This window comes from Balaenoptera borealis (genome assembly GCF_965194805.1).
Source record: "Balaenoptera borealis genome assembly, chromosome: 2".
NCBI classification, from domain to species: Eukaryota; Metazoa; Chordata; class Mammalia; order Artiodactyla; family Balaenopteridae; genus Balaenoptera; species Balaenoptera borealis.
In genome coordinates, this window is record NC_138867.1 from 31,990,230 (window position 1) to 32,013,253 (window position 23,024).

A 23,024-nucleotide genomic window follows, 5' to 3' on the forward strand; every position below is an offset into this window, starting at 1 on the left:
TTGGAAAAATGGCCAGAATAAAAGTCCATGCCAAGAAATACCCCTGCCAGGCAGTGATGACACAAAAATCAAAAGAACGTTGTTTTTCGGGAGGGCTGCATAGTGATCGGGGGAGGAATATGTTGAGAATTGCAATAGAAAGCTTCCAGAGAGCAGCAAACCCATCTTCTTATATCCCAATGCCCAGCCCAGTTCTGAGAACATGATCAGTGCTCAATACATATTTGTCAACTGGATAAATGAATCAATAAATGATTGAACAATGCATAAATGATTCAGGCTGGAAAGGACAAGCAAATGTGTCAGAAAACCATGATGCTTTTTTCTCAAATTAAGTAAGGGAATGATTTGAATAGCAAACAAGAAAAACAAAACAGTGTAGCAGATATCTTTAGTTACCGGTCTGCTTTTGTGGGTTGAAACAATGTTTAAGTAAACATAATAAATGGAAAGAAGTTGCCTGTGCAAGTGAGGTACAAGTTAAATGACTAGAAACAAATTGTTCATTTGTGATAGAAACCGAAAGGTTACCTTACAAAGGTCCAAAGCTGAAGACTTAAAATCTCCTTAGATCATGCTCTGATAGTCCCAGTCTGAGAGGAGCAATTCTCAATCCTGGTTCTGTCAACCACAAGGGTTTCCATTTCACCCCCAGAAGCATCAGAAAAGTCTTCCCTAATTTCTCAAAACAAACAATTATTTTAATTTTAATTCACTAAATTGTTATGAAAACAAGGTGGTAGTGGAGAAGGGAGTGTTGTGAAATCAAAGAAGCAATGATGGGCTTCCCTGGTGGCGCAGTCGTTGAGAATCTGCCTGCCAATGCAGGGGACACGGGTTCGAGCCCTGGTCTGGGAAGATCCCACATGCCACGGAGCAACTAGGCCCGTGAACCACAACTACTGAGCCTGCACGTCTGGAGCCTGTGCTCTGCAACAAGAGAGGCCAGGACAGTGAGAGGCCGCGACAGTGAGAGGCCCGCGCACCGCGATGAAGAGTGGCCCCCGCTCGCCGCAACTAGAGAAGGCCCTCGCACAGAAACAAAGACCCAACACAGCCATAAATAAATAAATAAATAAATACATACATTTATTTAAAAAAAAAAAAGAAGCAATGATAATTCTCCCCAAAATTTCAAAGCTCCTCTCTAATCTAGACAGACAGTTGTTTCTGAGAATACCACACTCTCCAAAGCTAGAAATACAGAGTGGAAAGTTTTTTAAAATTCCCCCCATCTTTTGTCCCATCTTGTAGGGCCTTTACTGGGGTTATTTTTCTCTTCTCCATAACACAAAGAGGTGAGTCTTGCTAAATGACAAAAGCCAAGTTTGCTGGGGCTGGCATAAAACAACTTTTTTGCCTTGCCTGAATAACTTTAAGTAATTGAAAACATCACTCTGATAGACAATGCCACAAGGCACCATGTAGTGAACTCAGGAAAAATCAAGGGTTGTGACCTGAAATTCAAACCTGGCCTAAGTAGCTGATCAAGACAATTTGAACATTCTAACTTGGAGACAATTGCTGTTTTTAAAAGTGGAAAATTAGAGAGAGATTCTAAGTCTGCCCCCATTCTATTTTACCCACCTCTTTAGGTAAACCCCTTTCTATGTTATCAAAGGGATCCATCTGCCTGGCTCCCATCTTCATGGGACCTTTTCTTCAGGCTTCCTCACAGAATCACTTGGTCTTGACTCTGCTAAATACAGACCCCATTGCACTCCCTGTTCCTTTCGAAACTTCTCCTAAACAGAGCACCCATTCCTGGCCTCTGATTATGATTGCGTTGGTCTAGTTCAAGCTCTGATTCAACCCCAGGGCTAAGATGGCATCCACCTCTGAGTTAGGTACAGTGCTGGAAACCATCTCCTCTTTTGTCAGAATCGGATGTTTGTGGACATTTGTCCAATGTCACAGTCCTAAGAATCAGATTAGAAGAGAGCTTGCTTTGTGCTTTTCCCTGTTCCTTTTTTTTTGAAATGCATTTTATCTTGCTCTGAACATTATTTCTTTCTTCCTGCTCTTCCAGGTTAAAGCCAAGAAATCTCCAACATCTGCCAGTCATCCAGAAATAAAACAGGCTGAAATCCATTTGGATTCACATCTCCATTTCCTAGGGTTTTTAATCCAAACTCTCAAATTCAAATTCCTGTGACAAGCAAAGAACTTACCGTCCTTTGTTGGACAAAGGAGCTGAGGCATAAAGAATTAATTCCTACACTGAAGAGTTAATAATGCAGAATCCTGGGTAACAGCCTCAGAGATGTCAATGCAATAGATTTGTCAAAAGACCAAAAAAAAAAAAAAAAAAAAAAAAAAAGGCACTTTAACAAGCATTCCAGGTGATTCCAGGGAGGTGGAGCCCATTTTTGAGAAAAGAGGTCGGTGTAGCAAGAGCTGAAAATGGCTGGAGTGGGGGAAGAAAGTCCCATGGAACTTGGTGATGTGCAGCCTCCTGGGGAAGTGGGTGTGTGGAGGCCCTACATGGAGAAGAGAGCTGCAGAGTATAAAGTCTGAGCTCCGTTGCTCCACCTTTGGGCTGCTATTCACCACTAGACCCCAGGCAGTAAGGAAGGGGGAAGATGTAGCCACTGTGCCAAACAGCGGGCAGTGACCTGATTTCCCAAACTCTGTCCCTCTCACCCCACACCCCTTGGGTGATTTCATGCCTCACCTGTAAGCTCAGCCCCACTCTCAGTTTCCAGAACTAGCAACTGGAAGTGGGATGAAAGCAACTTCAGTCAGACTGGCACCTCAAGTAATAGGACAGTAATCCTCAACCTTTTTTCCCTTGACATCCCTCAAAGCAATTGTTAAAAAATTCTCACTCATTTCTAAGTTGATATCTAAATTTTTCATCGTAAGTTTAAATTGCTGCAAAAGATTGCTTTCTGGCATATTGTATATTTGGACATTTTAAAACTGAACTGTCACGTGATTCTTTTAAACATACTAAATGGAATCTAAAACTTATGAGTTGGTGCCTGCCATCATTCACTGATTTGTTTAAAGTATACATGAACAGGGAATTCCCTGGCAGTCCAGTGGTTAGGACTTGGTGCTTTCACTGTGGGGGACTGGGTTGGATCCCTGGTCGGGGAACTAAGATCCCACAAGCTGAGCAGCACGGCCAAAATCAACCAATCAGTTAATTAATTAACAATTAAATAATTAAATAAAATAAACCTGTACAAGTCCATTAATTAATTAATTAATTAATTAATTAATTAATTAAGCTGCACCGGGTCTTAGTTGCAGCATGCATGTGGGATCTAGTTCCCTGACCATGGATCAAACCCGGGTCCCCTGCATTGGGAGCTCAGAGTCTTAACCACTGGAACGCCAGGGAAGTCCAAGTCCTTCTTTAATGGTCAGAAATTTTATAGCAATTTGTTTTCCTCTTGAACTCATATTTCCATCTGACTTCCCCCATATAATTTCATCCTAACACAATATATCTTTTTTTATTTTAGTCTTTTATTGATCATTCTATCATACTTATTTTCTTTACTATAATATACATTTATGTTTATGTATTTTTATATTTATGCATTTTATGTATATATAATCACATATATATAATCTGATATTTAATGTTTTTTAAAATTTCCAATGACCAAAAGGATCTGAGTTTAAAAAGTCTTTGAATATAATTATCACTATAATTTCAGTAAAATCAACAAAAATATATTACAAATCATTGCACACAGAGAGTGAGTGTTATTGGAAAGGCATCTCTAAATGAATAGAACTTATTCTAGTTATTCTATGGATAAATAACACTTAATATTAGAATGAGCCAGAGTTCGGAATCATTTATATTAATATTTTGCATTTTTATATATGAAAGTCCTGAGAAATCTTTTTCATATAAATAATTATATGGAAATGGAAGGGGCTTGTTATAGCAATGCAGTTCAGTTCTTTGAATCTTTCTGAGCTAATTTTAATCATTTATCAACTGACAACTTGATTATATCCTTGAATTTTCTTAAAGCAAAGAATCAGAAACCATATGCATTGCAAAAGGTTTATTGTGCAATCATAAAATCATTTAATTTTTCCCACCAGCACCAGTATTTCAAATAGTACCTTGGTGCCCTATAGCTTTTTACTTTCTAGGGCATGTTTTCTTGACAGGGCCAAAAATTGGTTCTTGAAGAATGAAAAAAAAATCTTACTCTTTTTGTGTATAAAGAATAGATATGCATACAGTACATGAACAAGTATACAGAGTATATATATGGTATTAAATTTTTATGGGGGGATGATTAGGAAAAAATAACTAAAAGCCTCCTTCGAAGGCCATGATGAAAAAAAGGTTAAGAAACACTGCTCAAAGGCAAAGTCTCACTATGAGATTTGGAATAGGGGAGAGTTACGCCTTTTCCTTAAAGCAGGAGAAAGGCATTCATGAGAGGGGAGTGAGAAAGAAACCAGCTTTAGCCACAGGCTTGATCTAAGACAGATAAATTTTAGGAAAGAGTTCATAACGTTATGTTAAATAACTTAGTATAAGTAAAGTACTGGAACATAGGCAATTGCTAAATTTTATTATTATTGGTCGTTGTTGTTGTTTGAACATTCTGAGCATCTGGAAATTGATTCCCTTAAAACTATAAGTCTTTATATCTCATGGAGGATAGTTTATCCCCCAGGGAAACTTAAACTTCACTTTCAAAACAACTAAGTTAGGATAGAATCAGATGCTTATAATGGAGACCCAAAGTAATAATGGCTACACTAGATAGAAATTTATTTTTTGTTGCACAGAAGTCGGAGCTGGTATGGTGGCTCCTTTCCAGCTGGTCAGGGTTCCAAACTTCTTGTGTCCTGTTGCTTGGCCAGTCTCTAGGATTCCGTGCTTATATGCGTGGTCACTCTCACCCTCGCCTTTAGTCCTTGAAAACCACCATTCCACCCTCTTCTTTTACGAGTTAGACTTTTTTAGATTTCACATAAAAGTGAGATCATGCAGTATTTGTCTTTCTGTGTCTGACTTATTTCACTTGGCATAATGTCCTCTAGGTTCATCCATATTGTCACAAATAGTAAAATTTCCTTCTTTTTTTAAGGCTGAATAATATTCCATTGTGTATGGGGTAATGCATAACCTCTTCCTACACCCTCTCATATTACATAATTAAAAATTAATTGCACAAGTAAATCTGAACGTACTGATTGACTGCTCTCCTAATGTCTTAAGACCTGGATGGAAAAGGAGTAGAATTCAGGGAATGAAATTCACATGACTCTTAAGAGTGTATTATATGGAGGCTGCAAAAGACATCACAAACAAGCACATAAAGCTGTAACTGCCTTTGAGTTCTAAAAGGCTATCGTGAGCCCTAAGATGAGCTGAATGTGCGATGTGATGTTATTTGATGAGAAACCTGTGGAGACACAGGTTATCGCTCTTGCCTGTTAGAAGAGTCTGATTCTTATGACCATATTTGTATCTAAGTAGAGGTAAATAATGATCAGGTGAAAGGGATAGTTTAAATTCAGTTGACAGTAAAAAAAAAAATTATTAAAAAATATTTAGTAAAAAATACTAGTTGACGGTAAGTTAAAAAAATGTGTCAATCAGGATAGGTTAGATTATGATGCAAAAACAAATAACCCTTATTCAAAATCTTAACAACAGCAAAAAACAGAAATATTCTTGTAAAGCTCTAAAGCTCTAATCATGGCCACATAAAAGTATAGGAGACTTGCTTGGGTTTTCTGTTTGAAACGATAGGGTACAACATCTAAACAAAAATTTCTGTGCTACATTTACAGGGAAGGACAGGGAGTGGGGGAGGGGAGTTCCACCCTCAACACAACAGTCTTTCCCAGTGGAGATGGTATAGGGCTCCGGACCAGAAGCCTTGATTTTCTCTGGGCTGAGATTATAGAATTCTCTCTCTGCCTTTCCAGCCTAGCCCTCAGCCTCTGGCACTGCCACACATTCAGCAAGATCCCACGCAGTAGAATTGACAAATGGAGAGAATTAGTCCTGAAGCTGGGGTTCCTGCAAATTACAGCCTATCATGGCAGCCTATATGTCTGTTAGAAAATCCCCTAGCTTTTACTTGCCCCAGAGCCGCTCTGTGCATGTCCCTCCTTCCACTCTCACACTTACAAATGTCCCTAGAGACCCCCATCTCTTCTCTCCTGGGAAGGATTCACACTCTCTGGAATTTGATTCCTTTGGATTTATTTGTGCCCATAGCTCTCCAATGGTATTTTTTTAATGCACTTTTTTTTTAAGCTTATCCATTTTTGTCTCAGTGTTATAGAGAAAGCAGTGGTCTGTTCCAACTATCTACAGCCCAACAGGAAGGATCACTTTGCAAAAGTAGATTTTGCCCTCCCTGGTTAGGCTAATACAGTGGAAATTACACTGGCTGTTATTCCACAGCCTCTAGTGATTTTGTTTGGGCATCATGTGGAATTTTCTTTCTCACATGTGCTTAGCTGAAAATCCAAACTCCCTGAACATGATTGTCTAATGCAGAAGGCCCAGATTGGTGGATATTTTCTGCAGATATATTTTCTTTGGCCTGTACTCTGTGTGTGTGTGTGTGTATGTGTGTTTGCACATTTAACTTGAATTTTTTGCAGTATTTAAAAATTGAAATCTTTCACATGAACATTTCTAGGTCCTCATTTTCATTTATCAAGAGTGACCTCTAAAAGCACTGGTCTTGCACTACTGCAAGGCCGTGACAACCTGGAGCTGAACAGGGACCGCCACCCACAGGCCATGCACGCTCAATTACCTGCACGCTCATTACCTGTACTCTCATTACCTCTCATTAGGCATTTAAAGTTGCAACTCCTAATCTAACGAGGGAGTTGGAACTGACGTGAGGGAAGTCTCCACAATGGCATCCCATTGCACTTAGAATAAATCCAAGAATACATCCAAGTCCATACCATGACCTAAAAGGCCCTCCAGGCTCTGGCCCCCGCCCCGCTCTGACTCATCTCCTCCCCCTGACTCACTCCACTGCCTCCTTCCTGTCCCTCAGACCAGCCAAACACACTCCAGCCTCAGGCCTTGGCTATTTCCTCTGTCCTTCGATTTGCGCTCCCCACCGCGAGTCACATGGCTCAATTCCTACCTTTATCCATGTCTCAACTCAAACATCACCCTCTCCGAGAGGATTTTCCTGGCCATCCCATCTAAAACAGCACTTCTCATGACTCTGTAGCCTGACTCTGCTTTATTTTGGTAGCACTTTTCTCTATCTGACATTTTATTATCTATTTGTTAGATTGCTGGCCCATTGTCCATCATCCCCACAAAGAAATGGGTTCTGCGAGGACAGATACTCTCTTTCTTTTTCACTTCTGTACCCCAGCAGTTGCATCACTACCTGGCACATAAATATTGTCAAATAAGTGGATGCCTGAATGGTAGCCTTTTTTTCACTCAGATCATTGGTTTCATGGTTTTCCTCTTCAGAGCAACAAGGAAGCTGAACTTCATCATTTCCAACTTAAACAGTTTGTTCTTCTCACCATAAGCTTCATAATGATTTGTAGGTTTCACTCTAGCCTCCCTGTACTCTTGGAGAACACCCAAAATGACCATTTTACAAACAGACATAGAGAGAAATGTCAATAATTTAATGCCAGTGGTAAAAAGAAAGACAGGCAACTTCACAGGCAAGGGAGGAGAACCAAGGCTGACGCATCCCCAGAGAGGTGAGATGGAGGTAGAATGGAGAAGTACCCTGACCCATAGGCGTCAGCATCCTGATCAAGATACAGACAAAAGAGGCTCCCTCAGTTTGTAGGGGAGTATAACAGGTGAGCTAGAGATGAGCTTCCTGACTCCATTCTAGAAGCCCCTGTGGCTACAGGCTACTAGAACCTCTGTAGGGCCAGGCATGCCTGACGAATGAATGGATGGAGAAATGGATAAAAGCAGCTTTTAACTCCAGCAGAAGCTGCTCAAGGGTGTGGACCAATGTTGACTTGTTCTTGCCCTAGGTCCAGATTGGAGCTGTCCAAGATGGGAGCCACTAGCTAGGTGTAGTTATTTAAATTAAATCAATTAAAATTCAATGAACTGTAATAGTCAGTTCCTTAGTCGCACTAACTACATTTCAAGCGCTAACAGCCACATGGGGCTGTTGGCTACTCATCAGGCAGCACTGATCATAGGACATCGTGCTCAAATGCTCTTGGGCCATTCTGACTAGATGCAGCCAGTCACCTGGCTTCCCACTCTCCGAGCCTATATCCCAGTTGCTTTTAACTGGAATTCCCACATCCTCCCTTTCTTGCTATAAGAATTCCCAGTCTGTGAGAACATGGCCATTAAACAAAATGGAGGCAGTGAAGTTCTGAGAAACAGCCCAGGACTGGCTGCAACTTCTCACAGTTCTTGAAATGGCTACTCCGCACCCAGGTTGCATCCTGGACTCACTTCTTTGGAACTGCTACGGACTCTATAGGGCACCTATGTGTCCCGGGAGCTCAGGTCCTTCCCTGTGGCTTCCTGCTGTTCACAGGAGCCAGACGCATTACTCAACCATGTTCCGCTGAGCATTACAAATCACACTGTATCTTTTTAAAAAAAAACAAAAAAAACATTGACTCACTGGAGTTACTCCAATTCACTTTCTTTCTTGGAATGCACAACCTCTTTTGATGTTTATCAATACATCCCTACCTGGCCTGCTTGCCAAGATCATGTCTAGGTTTTGGTGATGTATCATCTCCCCGTAGCTTATTGCAGGAACTTCCCACCCCTTTTGGGGTCCAAAAGATCCGTGAGCCGCATAAGATGGCAAGGTACCAGGAAACAAGGACTCTGCTCTCAGCTCGACATCTTATTCAGGAGCCCAGGCTGCCTTTGAGAGTCAGTACGTCTTGGGGAAGGATTCCAGGAAGATGTGTGGCTTTGGAATAACTACAGAGGTCAGCTAAGTAAGTTAAATAAGCCTGGAAATCATAATTATGGTCATAACACAAGACAAGGTGATGAAGTCGAAGAGTTTATCTTTGGCTTCTCTCCAAACTCCCCTGAGAAACTTCTCTTTCATTTTTCCCTTTTGTCCCCTTCCCTCAAGCTTGCCCAGGACTCTCTATCTTGGTTGCTCACCCCTTCAGGGCAGCAACTTTGGGGCTCTTTTTCTCTCCCATGGAAACTTAGTTCCATGCCCATTAGACTCCGCTAGTTAAGACCAACCAGCTAATAGGACAAGCTAATTTACTTAAAGACAGGAATCCTTCTCCTGGTTCCAAAGATGGGCTTCAGAAGGCAGTGAAGACCCTAAGATACTGTAATTTTGCATGTGCATTTTTATGCAAAAGAGCCATAGATTTCAGCAGATTTTGAAATATTCCATGACCCCAGAAAAGATTGAAGCCACTTCTGGTTAATATTAACAGCTGATCATTGCAGGGGGGTTTCTTCTCAGGTAATGTTTGCTTTTTAACTACAGTGTGATGGAGAAACAATCATCTATTAAATATCTCTGCCTCAGGAAATAATAATAGGCGAGTTTTCGGGCCAGAGGCAAGAGAGATTGGAAAGGCTCTTTGGAGCAAGAAACAACCTCTTACTGCCTTTGGGATCCTACCCAACCGCCTCCACTTAGGATGAAGGGACACTTCTCTGGGTTGCCTTGTTTTTCTTTGAATACAAAACCTTTCCACTCTCCATAAAGAAAATGCATGTTTTCCTTAGAAATCTTAAAAAAAAAAACTAATCAGGCTTAGGAGGCTACTTATTTTCTTCATTAAAGGTAAATTCTGTGAAGAAGTGGCAGCATGGTGTGGTGAGGGAGCGGGAGACAGTTTTAGTCCCCACTCATTTGCTGAACAACCTTCTGAGAATGCTTGGCCTCTCTGGGCCTCAGTTTCCTCATTTCTAAAAAATCTGGGCAATCCTCTCCAGTCCTGTGATTCTAAGAAAGCTGCCAAAAGTCTACTTTAAATAAAAATTGTTTACTGCCCTTTTATTGAGATGGAGCAGTTGTTTTCATAGTTGGGGGTTTAGGGGTGGATATCCAACCAAACACTAAGTTGTTTTCTTCCTTTTTAGTATGTTAGCATCTTGTCCGAAGTAGCAAAACCTGCTCTTGAAAGCTTCAGAACTGTTTGTGGTGGGATTGCGGTTCTTGTCTCAGAAAGATTAATTGGAAACAAACTCTAAGGAAGAAAATTCAAAGCCCATTTCTATGCTTCCTGTCTTTTAGATCTTCTAACATGTAAATGGACCATTACAAAGAGGATTAGTCATTCGAATGGTCTGCGTGAAGACCAGCATTCAGCTCCCCTTTCCTCCTCGCCAGAGTCCAGGGTGACCAGCATCCTAATGCCCTTCTTTTCAATTTGCAGGAGGATGAGCTGCATACTAACTCCAGATTCTGAGTCCCCAACTTTAATTAACCACAGTCTTAACAAACTGGAGGCTCTTCCCCGCCCCCAAATGGTGCCTTAAATCAGAACAAAACGTGCTAGCGATGGGTACTCCAGACATCTACACCCAGGGACTATATATATATATTTTTTTTAACTTAAGAAAGCTGCTTTTGATCCCTGAATTCTTGTTGGTCTTTCCCATATTTGTTTCTATTATATTTCTTATCTGCTTCATCTTTTTATTCTTAAGTGCTAGGTTTGGGGGGTTTTGCTTTGTTTTTCTTGGCAAAATTCCCTAGATGACTGTAGTTTTCTGATTGTTTAATTCTCCCCCATCACTGGTCTTTTTCCCCCTTTTTCTCTTCTTCTAATACAGAGACACCTCCTTTCTCAGCAATGTCAGGTTTTCTAGCATGACCGAGAAGCAAGAGACAAGCCAGCAGCACCACTGAATGGACAACAAAGACTTAATACCAAAGTTGTGATAAGTTAGCCTTCACTCAAACCAGTTTCCTTTCACATTACATATAATTCTATCTAGGAAAAAAAAATGCAAGCGTCAAGCGTATAAGTGTGTGGTGGAGAGGAAGGCCCAAGCAGGCATGGGAAAGAGGAATGCTTCAACCACTAGACTGACAGGTAATGAGACAGGAAATAGAAGGCAGTGAAAAAGTGATAAAAGGAGAATCAAAGGATCTTTGCCGTCTAGGATATTTAACAGTGAGATAAACAGAACCATTTACCCCAGTGGTAACTATTCCAAACAGCAGCATATCTAGAATGGGAGTAGAATAGATTATCAATTTAGCTTAGAAACAGGACAAATAATAAACTGATTGAGAAGAACTATTTCACCTAAACTCCCCATAACCACCCTTCCTTTTTAACTTTAGTATAATAGCTGAGCAAATGACTGCTGAGAATATTTTTGCCTCCTCTTGCAGTTGGGTATGGCCAATGGGATGTTTATGGACATAGTATGGACAATCCTGAGGTCACGCCTTTCTTTGAAAGGAAGACTCATGCTCTCCATTCCCCTCATCTGCTGCCTTGGATGTGGACCTTGTACCCAGAGTTGGGACAAACAGTCGCATATTGAGGGTGGCAGAGCAACAAGACAGAGTCTGGGTCACTGACACAGTGGAGCCACCATATCACCTTACACTGCTTATGTTTACTCTGTTTTTTGATAAGAAGGTAAACTTGCCGTGTTTATGCCACCGATGTTTTGGTTTTTAGCAGCAAAATCTACATCCTAACTAGACAACTAATGAAACTTCTAACTAGGGATACTATTTGGGGGAGCCCATTGATTATGCCTCCACATTTCACTTTCCCTTCTCTCCTTTGGCAGTGGCTCTGTACTAAAATGGGAAAAAATGGGATGTGAAGTCCAACCTTGGCGCCACTAGTTACTAAGTTTTCTTTATTTATGAAATGAGAATCATGAGAGTTAATATTTAATAAATGCTTCTGTACCATGCTTGCTTATGTGCATTATCTCGTGCAATTCTCACAACAACCCTATGTGGTAGGTACTGTTATTATTCTAATCTTATAGATTCAGTTAAGGATCTTTCCTAAGATCTTTCAGGTGGTGAGAGGCAAAGCTGAGATTTGGGCCGAAAGAGTATCCTGAGAGCTAGCAGCTCTTAACCACTTCCCTGTGCACTGAACTTTCTGTGTTGGTGGGAGATTCAAGGCTAAATACAGCACCCAGAACACAATCATCTCTTTACAAACTGGGGTTGCTACTGAATGATACTGATTTTGTCCTGACCAAGTCTGTCTCTCTGAGCTACTGAATTACCTGCCTAAAACCTCATCTTGGTTAAAACATTCTTCCATTAGCCAAGGGAGCTAAAAGTCTTTGATTAAACTACAATAAATCACTTCTTAGTTAACCGAGGAAATTTTCTTTCTCCTCCTGTTCTAAATTCATTTTAGTCAAAACCTCAGGGTCCTACATCTCTCCAAGGTCACCGCCTATAATGATTATTCTGAGTCATCAAGGAAAGTTGACATTCTGTTCAAAGCGCTTTGGAAGGCAGGAAAGGTACCCTGATGACAAACCCACATGCTGAGAGAGGGCTCCCCTGCCCCCATGAGGGAAACAGACATACTCCAGCCCTCTGGCCTTTCTTTTCTCATACAGGCAGGAAAAAGAAGAAATAAACACTGCTTTGACACCAAAAATGAGACTCTGGAACTTGAGTCCTGTTACTGCTCAGAAAAAGAAAAAATTAAAAAGAAACGCAAGTGTGAGAGGAAGGAGGAGAAAGAGGGAAAGAGAGAGGAGGAAGGAAAGTATGTAACCCACAAGGATTTTCTCCTAAAATGGGTAAAGGAAAAATCAGGGGTACTTTAAAAGGTAGGTTCTGTTTTACTCTCTCAGGATCATTCTGCTCCCACCTCACACTGTATAGACGTGGTGAATGGGCTTAAAGGCAGGTGAGGTAACGCCATGCGGGGACTCCTGAAAACCACCAGGGGCACCAGACTCTGGTCCTTCTCCATTTGGTCTAGACAGCAGCAATCTCTGTCTCATTGTGCGAGAAAAATGTATTGTTGCATTTCACAGACAAGGAAGCTGAATCTTGAGGATGACAAAAAACTTACCCAAGATATATAAGTATTAAGTGGTAAACATGGGATTTTAAACCCAAGGCTGTCAAATGCCAGACAGACTGAAAAATAGGATTCATTTGATATGAAGCTCCAGCTTTCTCCTTAGATTACTTCCTATATTAGCTATCTATAGTTCCAGTATCTTTTTTCTTTCTTTTTTTTTTTCCATTCAACATTTATTAAGCACCAACTATGTTGCTAAGATATAAGAACATGATTCCTCCTGACATCAGGTTAGCAGACTGATGGAGATGGCAAAGATGAAACACATAAGGGTAGTAAAGTATTAGACTGTTACAAGCACTACAGCAAGAGTACCTGCAGGATAGAGTAACAACAAAGGTGGTTACAGGATAGAGTAACAACAAAGGTGGTTACAGGATAGAGTAACAACAAAGGTGGTTACCAGTCATTGAGTGCTGACTTTGAGCTGGGCACAGTGCTGAGAGCTTTGTCTGTGGTATTAGCGAAGGGAAGCCAAAGACAGGGGAAACAATTTTACTGAGGGTGGGGTTAGCTTGCCAGATTTAGCAAATGAAAATACAGAATCCCCAGTTAAACTGAATTTCAGATAAACAACAAATGCTTTTTTAGTATAAGTCTGTCTCATGCAATATTTGACATATACTTATACTAAAACATTATTCATCATTTATCTGAAATTCAAATTCAACTGGGAGTCCTGTATTTTATCTGGCAATTCTAGGTGAGGAGGGTAAGAGAACAGTAGAATATGTTTCATAGAGAAGGTGAGTCTTGAAGATGAGTAGTTTTTCTCCAGATTAGAAGTAGTGGGGAGGGAAGAAAGAGAGAGAAACAAGGACTGTTGAATCTCTAACCTCAGATGAATCATAACCATGAGAAACTATAAACTTTCAAAAGAAAGACCAATAGCATTGCTTTCATAGGGATGGGTTAAGCCAAAATCATTTCAAAATCATTCCTTTTTTGGAAATAAGTAGGAAATAAATTAAAACATACATTTAGCTACTTTGTAATTATAAGATCTCCCACTGAGTTAGGTGGAGGTAGAAATAAATAGGTCAAGTGAAAAAGCTCACCGTTGCCAAGCAACCACTCAGGATGTAGGCTCCTCCTCTTCATGAGTAATGGGGGTGCTGTGCTTTAAAGGAATACCTCCTACCCCCTCAGATAAAAGATCCGAGTGAAGAAGAGTAGGTAGGGTAGTGAAAATAGCAGTTATCTCACTCTCCCATGCCTGGCCAGGTGACCTGGGCTAAGCTACTTCCCCCTGTCAATTTCAGCTTCCTCCTCTGTGAAATCACAAGGTCCTCCTGACTGCTATCTAAGGCCACCTCCAGTCCTCACAATGATCTAGTTTTAAGCAGTGAGGCTAAGTCACGTCAGCTCTCAGGCCAACCACATGAGGAGACCACTTGGTTCTCCAGCCTTGCTGACAATTCTATACGCTACCAATATTCCTCCAGAAAATGAACTTCTGCTCTTTTTAGCTGGAATTGGTTTCTGCTGCTTTCAACCAAAGAAACAAAGAACTTCAGATCACTGTGGGGCGGGGGGGAAGAGAGGTACTAAGGTCAACTACATTTTTGAAACTCAGGGTTAAACAAAGCCACACCATATTCTTCACTGGAGTATTTCTCACACCGTTTAACATGGTCATGTCTTTGTGACTCTTTCTTTAAAAGAGAATATAGTATTTGGAGTTTCACAAACCATCTTTATCAGAGGTTCTTTTTGTTGCTTGGTTAGAGCAATTTTCAGGACCTATAGCCTGTGGTTCCTGACTCCTGAGACTTTTCACTTTTATGTTTGTTATATATATGTAAAGTCTGACCTATTAGCCAATTTTAGGATCTTAGGTGAAGAAACTGTCTCCCACTTCTTCTTCACCCCCATGAAGTACTAGGCATGAACAGATGACTATAGTAAAGCAAAATTGTACTTCGGACTCAGTGCAAACAAGCCATCCCATAACCACAGATCACAGAATGCTCTTTTGGAGGCCAAGAGAGTTGACCCGTGTCACTTTGCCAAAAGGTAATTTTCCTGATTACTTTCTGCCTGCCCAGGATTCCTGTGGTTTTCACTGGTAAGGTGATCCTTCACATCCTGACGTGGTTACTTTCATACTACCATTGCCTGCACTGTGTCACGGGGCCCTGGAAGAGCTGGCTGCCTGACAGGTAGAGGACACGTGCTCTAGGCATGGCCGAATGTGGATTATCCACAGCTGGTTCGGCTGCAGATCCGTCAGCAAATTGTGGATATCAGTGACTCGACTGATGGCACTAAGGGCACCCTGTTCAACCCAAACCTATGAACTTCTGGGACATATAAGCTCCTCTAGTATATTGTCTAGAAAACCGGGACACTGACCTGAAAGAATTCAGATTCTTACTCATCAGAGTGACTTTTGGGTATCTCTGGCGGGAACCCCTCAGCATTGTGTGTTTGAACAACAAAAACAGAGGCACAAAAAATGCAGGCCACAAAGGCTTCAACTTACAAGATAGACTGGAAAAAAATCTTTATAATAAAAAAATTGGTCTAAAGTTTGGGCTAGAAGTTATTATTAATTCCTAAAGATTTTCTTCAATAAAAGAAATTCATTTAATGCAAAATTTCTGTTGACTAAAAAGAAAAGAATGGGACTTCCCTGGTGGCAGAGTGGTTAAGAATCCGCCTGCCAATGCAAGGGACACGGGTTCGATCTCTGGTCCGTGAAGATCCCACATGCCGTGGAGCAACTAAGCCCGCGCACCTAGAGCCCATGCTCCACAACAAGAGAAGCCACCACAATGAGAAGCCCGGGCACCGCAACGAGGAGTAGTCCCCGCTCGCCGCAACTAGAGAAAGCCCGCGCGCAGCAACGAAGACCCAACGCAGCCAAAAAATAAATTTAAAAAAAAAAGGAAAGAATGCATTCTACTCCTTAGGATTAATAACCAAGCAGCTTGCTAAGGGGGTTACATGCATATATCACCTGCACATTTTTACATGTAAAATAGACATTATAAGATAGGTACTTTTATGATTTTCCTCATTTTACAGAGGAGGAAATTAAGACAGAGGAGGTTACAAAGCTTGTGCAAGGTCATATAGTTAGCAAGAAGCAAAGCTAGGATTTAATACAGGGCCGTCTGACTCCAGTGCTTACCATGGCCATAACTGTTGAGCTATAGTCCTAACAGTTTTGCTGAGACATTGATCCCATCAGACCTCCTGGGGCAGATGCAGCTCCTAAGTCTGGATGCCTCTGGACATGAGCAGTTACATCTGTTCAACCCCCTTCTGTCCACCTTCCCCGGCCCCAGCCTTGAGCTGTACAAACTATCATTTTCCAAGTGCTCCATGACATGGAAAATGTTGGGAAGCATTAACTTAGCCAGCTAGGAAATCACTTTCTGATTAAAAGGTGAAAGTCATTGCATGGATGGAAACTCAATGACTGCCCATGTGCTAAGGGCTCCCCTCTTTCCTTCAGACAAGGACGACTAGGCTGAAAGGTCAGGAGCAGGTGGGGTGCGGGACAAAGGAAGGCTGTCATTTTTGTGCGAACTCGGTAGGGGAATTAGGCGAAGTGCCCCTAAGCATTGAGTGAGAGTTGCTTACGTCAAGAGAGTCTTCATGGACGTGGTCAGAAGGCTGCATCAGTCCAGAGCAGAGTTCCATAAACTATGACCAGACCTGAGGGACAAATCCAGCCCAGGGTCTGTTTTTGTACAATCCATGAACTAAGAATGTTTCTTACATTTTTAAAGGGTTGTAATCAAAACAAAGAAGAATGTGTGACAAGGGACCATTGGTGGCCCTCAATCCTGAAATATTTGCTACCTGACCCTTTACAGAATAAGTTTGCCAGCAACCCCTGGTCTAATTCACCAGCAACCACTCTGTGATCATCACAAGAAAGCCATGAGCCAGGACTTCCCTGGTGGTCCAGTGGTTGAGACTCCACACTCCCAATGCAGGGGGCCCAGGTTCGATCCCTGGTCGAGGAACTAGATCCTGCATGCCACAGCGAAGATCCCAAGTACCTCAACGAAGACCCAGCACAGCCAAATAAATAAAATAAAATAAATAAATAAATATTAAAAAAAGAAAACAAAAGAAAGCCATGGGCCAATGAATGTGAAGCCAAAATAAAAAACCTTGTAAGATGTCAATGGCTTCACTGACAATTGTAGAGCCTTTATGAAACTCTTTAAGGCAGATTTACCTTAGACTTGGGGAACAAAGGTTCTATATTTAAAGGGAAAAGGGAAACAGGAAAATAACCTCCTGTTCCCCAATTTACACCTTTCAGTTTGATAGATGTCCAGGTATTTTATGAGCCATTTCCAGGCAGATTCTGTAAGAATGAACAACTGTAAAAAGATGTTTCCATGTTTCCAAGAGGGGACATGAGGAATCTTAATCGTAAGGAAGAAAGAAACCAGTTATTTAAAGTCTACGACATACCAGGAACTTTCACACCTACTAAATCAAAACTCTGTGCACTCTGCTTTCATCTTATAGATAACACACTGGGTCTAAAAGGGCTAAGTGACTTGTCCAAGATCAAACAGCTGGTAAGGGGCAAACCTGGGCTGCAAATCTCAATTTTCTGATTCCAAGTCCAGTGTTCCTTTTTCTACACTCGTCTCCTTCCTAGTGAATTTGCTCCAGATGGAGAATCCAAAATCCAGAATCCAGGGTCCCAGTGAGACCTCATCTGATTAATGAGCATATGAGACTGGAGGATTGCAAGGTCCCTCCTGGATCCATCCTTCTCTGATTGTTTCTGAGAAATGATGCAAATGAAATGGAAAAGGAAACTCAGGTAGACAACTTTATGCTCCTGGCTTGTCTGAAGTTCCTTGGGCTATGAGGTCAGTGAGGGTTGCCTAGATTAACTTAAGGAAGAAACGCATGACCAAAATATGAGCATGAAAGGCTTCCAATGATGACAGTACGGCAGCCTGACTTAACAAAGGCTCCCTCCCGCTACAAATGCATGTAAATGCTGGATAAATATTTTACAACTTTAAAATCCATAGCCTGAAAGAAAGACGAGACAGTTCCCAAGTGCCAGAAACAAAAAAGGAAATTCAAAACCAGAGATGTAAGCTCCAGCTGACACATGAGGGACCAGGAAAGAACCAGGCCTGGATACAGGTCCCACAGTAAATTTGGCCTAGAGGTAGTTTGGGCTGGAACTGAGACTTTTGCTTGAAACTGGGACTCTCAAAAATCCTTCCCAGACTTGAAAGGAGAACTAAAAGAACTCTGCCTACTGCCCAGAGAAGGGACAAGGAAGTAAGAGCTGTCTTTTCTGGGCTCTGGGTGGGAAAAAGTATGCATCCTGTGAATAGTTCCAAACCCAGTCTGGATATGGGGTATGAATTTAAGCTATCTACATGCTATAAAAATCTCAAGCAAGAAATTAACATAATCGCTGGTTCATGACCAGTAGAAGCGATGGGAACCTGTAGAGCAGTAAATACAAGACTGCTTTGCAGGGAATTATCCACAATCCAGGATATATGGGACCCTCTCCAGAAGAAAAGTAAAAGCTCACAGTAAAAAAATTACCAATTATGTGATGAAAAGGTACCAAGGAAGAACATTAGCTGATACAACACATGGAAGAATAATCAGCCCAAGAACTAGAAATAATAGAAAACTGTGTAAGACATGGCAAAATAAGTAAGTTGAAACTGAGGGGATTAAGAAGGTATAGTAAAAGTTAAGAAGATAGGACTTTTAAACATTTAAGTGAAGAATCTGAAGAATAATCAAACAGAACTTCTAGAACTGAAAAGTATAGTCATTAAAATTTTTTAATCAAATTAAATAGCAGATTAAACACACTTAAAAAGAACTAGTGAACTGATTTGACAAAATCATCCAGATTGAAACATGGAAAGATAAGAAGATAGAAAATATCAAAGACAGTTTAAGAGATATGGCGTGTGGGGCAGGGGGAGTGGAGTTGACTGATATATTTAGAGTTTTAAATCGAAATCAAATATAAAGTCCAGAAGAGAATGGAGGGGAGGGGGTTGGAAGAAACTCAAAGAAATAATGGCTGGGAATTTTTCAGAATTTAAGAAGGTCATTGAGTCCCAAGTAACATAAAAGAAGAGAAAACAAACAAAAAAGCCACACAGCTACATACGTTGGAGTCAAACATTTAAACAAAAAAGAAACTCTTAAAAGCTCCTGAAAAGAGAGATAACCTAAAAAGAAATGACAATTAGGCTGACCTCAGAATTATCATTAGCAACAATAAAACAGTTTCTCTTATATCCAACTAAACTATTTTTCCAGAATGAGGGTGAAATAAAGGTATTTTCAAAAATAAGGCTAAAATTTTTTTTTCACGGACATCCATGGCTGAAAAATTTACTACTTTGATGTGTTTCAGAAAGAAGCCAAAATTGAACCCTTAAAGAAGTATGAAGAAATGATGAGCAGAGAACTAAATAAGCATTGACTTAAAACAACAGCAATAATAAGAGCTGTTGCTTTTGGAAGAGCCAAAAGCAAGTTTAATAATACTGAGGAACAATAGATTATAATACTGAGGAACAATAGATTATAATATTGAGGAACAATAACATGGAAAATAGGAGGAGGTATTTTATGTTCTTGTATTTGGGGGAGGGAAAACAAAAAATTAGTGAATAGCTAGTGAAGTATGCATAAGAAAAAAAAATGTACTGTAACCAGTAAAATATTTGAAATATAAGGAATACTTTTCAAGCCAATAGAGGGAGGTGGAGGAATAGTGTAATGAAAACAAACAGTATAATAAAAGGAAGAAAATAGAAAGAGGAGGAGGAGGAAAGGAGAAGAAGGAGAATGAGAGACACAGGGGCAAGGAGTTCTGGATCCCCTTACAGAATCAAATTCTAAATTCGTCTCAGTCCCTGTTGCAGTTTGGTGCCACCTGCTGGTGATAATCTACTGGGAGATTTCTGGGTCTGGTAGCTGGGGACCCACCTCCATTACCTGCCATTTCACATCTGCCCAGCCCCCTTCCACCCACACAAAAGATGAGAACTTTAAACCACCTCCTTCTTAAGAACAGGGACTGGGCAGACAATGGGACTCCACAGCAACATTAGGCCAAAATTCGTGTTTTGGCCTGGTTTTACCACATTCAAAAAGAATAAAAGCTGAAAATTAATATTGAGTATTCAACTTAAAGAGTTAGAAAATAAACAAACTATCCCAAATAAAGTAGAAGGGAGGAAATGACAAAAATAAGTAAGGATTTAATGAATTAGAAAATAAACAATAAAGAAGGTCAACGAAACCTAAGATCTTTTTTCAATGCACTTAAAATCAACATCTGACACAAAAGAAATATATACAATATTAAATTTTCTTTAAATGAGACATAACTAAAGAAATAAAATTTTAAATATAAGTAATATTATGCCAATAAAGTTTAAAACAGATTAAATGGACAATTTTATTACATTTTTAATAGTTAATCATTTCATTTGTTTTTACATATATGAAAACATATACAGAGCTATGCATGTAAATGATTACACGTTTGATCATGTACATGATTTTTTAAGTGGCCTTATACTTGCTTTTCTGTGTTTCGACTTACCTCTTCCCCCACATGCACATACATACCCAAAGATGTCCTATGTGTATGACAAGATACACATTTATTGTGAATAAAACAAAAGGTATTTAGTTTTCTTGTCATAATAAAAATTTCTGGAGATACTCTGCTACTGGCAATTCTTTAGACCTTTCCTTCATGGCCTCAAAATGGCTGCTGCAGCTTCATGCTTCAAGTTCACATCCCAGTCAAGAAGCAGAGGAAGGGAGACAGTAAAATTAGCTCTTACGGTTGTTAAGTCAATGCTTATTTGTTTCTCTACTCATCATTTCTTCATATTTCTTTTGGGGTTCAATGTAGGCTTCTTTTTTAAGCCAGAATTGTGTCACATGGTCATCCCTGGCTGGAAAGCAGCTAGGGAAAAGGGGATTGGGAATGGTTTGGGGTCAACAAATCAACATTATTTGCCATACCATGTTCACAAGTTAATTTGTATCCTTGCATATTTTTCTTGATGGTTCTATAATCCTATACAGAGATATATGTATACACACATATTCACACATTCACTGTTATGATGAGGCAGGGAAGTACTAGGAGGTTAGAAATGTGCTGCTCCTTTCCTTCTTGTGTAAAATCAGCCTGCTGAGACGTCAACGTAGGAACCATGAGAATGCATGCAGCAGAACTCCAACTACAGGGAGTGTAGCTGTCTGAGGGTCTTGGCTGCTGGCTCTGAAATCAGGCTGTGCTTCCCACAGGCTGCTCCGCTCAATGACCGAGCACTGCAGTGACAATACGGTGGGCCCTTCCTGGGAGACGTGGGACTCCTCTGATGGCTGACTTTGGGTCAAGGGCTCTCCAGTGGCCTTGTTGAAACTTCCTAGGACTGCACAGCTGTCTAGGGCTATCCCACCCAAACTTCGTTCCCTCTAGCTCATCTAGGGTCAGATTTGCCTCACAGTCTGACCACTCTCCCAGCCTCACGTGATTCACGTTCTTTCCTAGGCTTTTGCTCCAATAAAATCCCTCCACGTTTAACCCCATCTTAGTGTCTGCTTCTCAGAGGACCCAGACTAACAGTCAATTACCCATGTCAGTATGGTGGCTTTCTCCTTGCCTGCTGGAACCTGGACACAACTGTAACTTGTAGTTCAATGGGAACCTTGCTTTGTTCCCGACAAGAGACGCCTTTGGAGACCAGGATCTTCAACCTTACAGAGATCAGACTTATAGAAACAGGAAGCACAAAAATCCACCAGTGGAGCACTCCTGTTTCCACCCTTTGGTTTCCAGACCCATTTGTTCTTCCTACTGGTGATGCAGCATCATAGAGGCCTATGACTTAATACATACACTACATGCTGGAGGATGGTACCCCGTCAACACGGAGTGTTGCCTCTGAGCTGGGGCATCAGCTGCAATTTTAGATGTCCCTTTCACCTTTCCAAGATACCAGCTACTTCTGGATGGTGCAGTATGTGATACAAAAATAGATCCCATTATCATGTCCCACTCCCATACCTCCTTCACTATGAGGTGGGTCCCCTGTTCAGATGCTAAGTTGTGTGGGGCTCCATGCCTGTGGGTAGGTGTTCCGTAAGTTCCTAGATAATGGAGACTAGATAAAGTCTCTGCAGGTAGAAAAGCAATCTTATACCTAAAACAGGTATCTGTGGTAATCAGCCTCCAAAATGGCCCCCAGTAATCCTCTCCTACTGGTACTCATAGCCTTGTGGAGTCTTTTTCTCTTTGAAAGGGCTGACCTGTATAACCAATAAGATATTGCAGAAATGACATGTGTGATGTCTGAGGCTATGTCTTGAAAGCCATGTGGCTTCCAACTTGCCCTCACTTGGATCACTTGCTCTGGGGGAAACCAGCCCCCAAGTATTAAGACATTCAAGGAGCTTTATGGAGATGTCCACGTGGTGAGGAACTGAGGCCTCCTGCTAAGAGCCAGCAACTGACTGCAACTTCACGCAGTCTCCTAGCCAGAACTGCCCAGCTAAGCTAATCCCAAATTTCTAACCTACAGAAGTCACAAGAAATGATAAGTGATTCTCTTCCATTAAGCCACTTTGTTTTGAGGTGATTTGTTATGTAGTACTAGATAAGTGAAATAATCCTCAAATTAGCCTAAAGTTTTGGGCATCAGTACCCACCTGGCTCCTGACCCTTCTTTGTCTACATGGAAGTTACAAACATTCTAACGATGTGCTAAGATATCCTCTATAATTAATCTGTTCATTCTGTATGATTATTTCTCTACAGTCCTTCATGTCTGGACTGTATAGGAATTACAAAAGAAGGCAATTCAGTATCCTGAGTTATAAAGAATAGACACTTTTTCCATGGGATTTTTCCAAATGTTAACATACTAAACATACTAAAACTAAGTACTAGACAACAATCAGAGAGAGATGAAAAATTGATGCCATTAATTGCCATCTTCCATCTTGTTTTATTCTGTGCCAAG

The 23,024-nt window shown here is 40.8% G+C and overlaps 1 long non-coding RNA gene across 1 annotated transcript; it reads left to right on the forward strand.

Annotated features, from left to right (window-relative positions):
* Positions 1 to 1,103: 1,103 nt before the first annotated feature.
* Positions 1,104 to 22,211, forward strand: LOC309624657. The gene is made up of 2 exons (XR_014242077.1): positions 1,104 to 13,341; positions 13,395 to 22,211. It is a non-coding gene; the product is annotated as an uncharacterized lncRNA (long non-coding RNA).
* Positions 22,212 to 23,024: the final 813 nt, after the last annotated feature.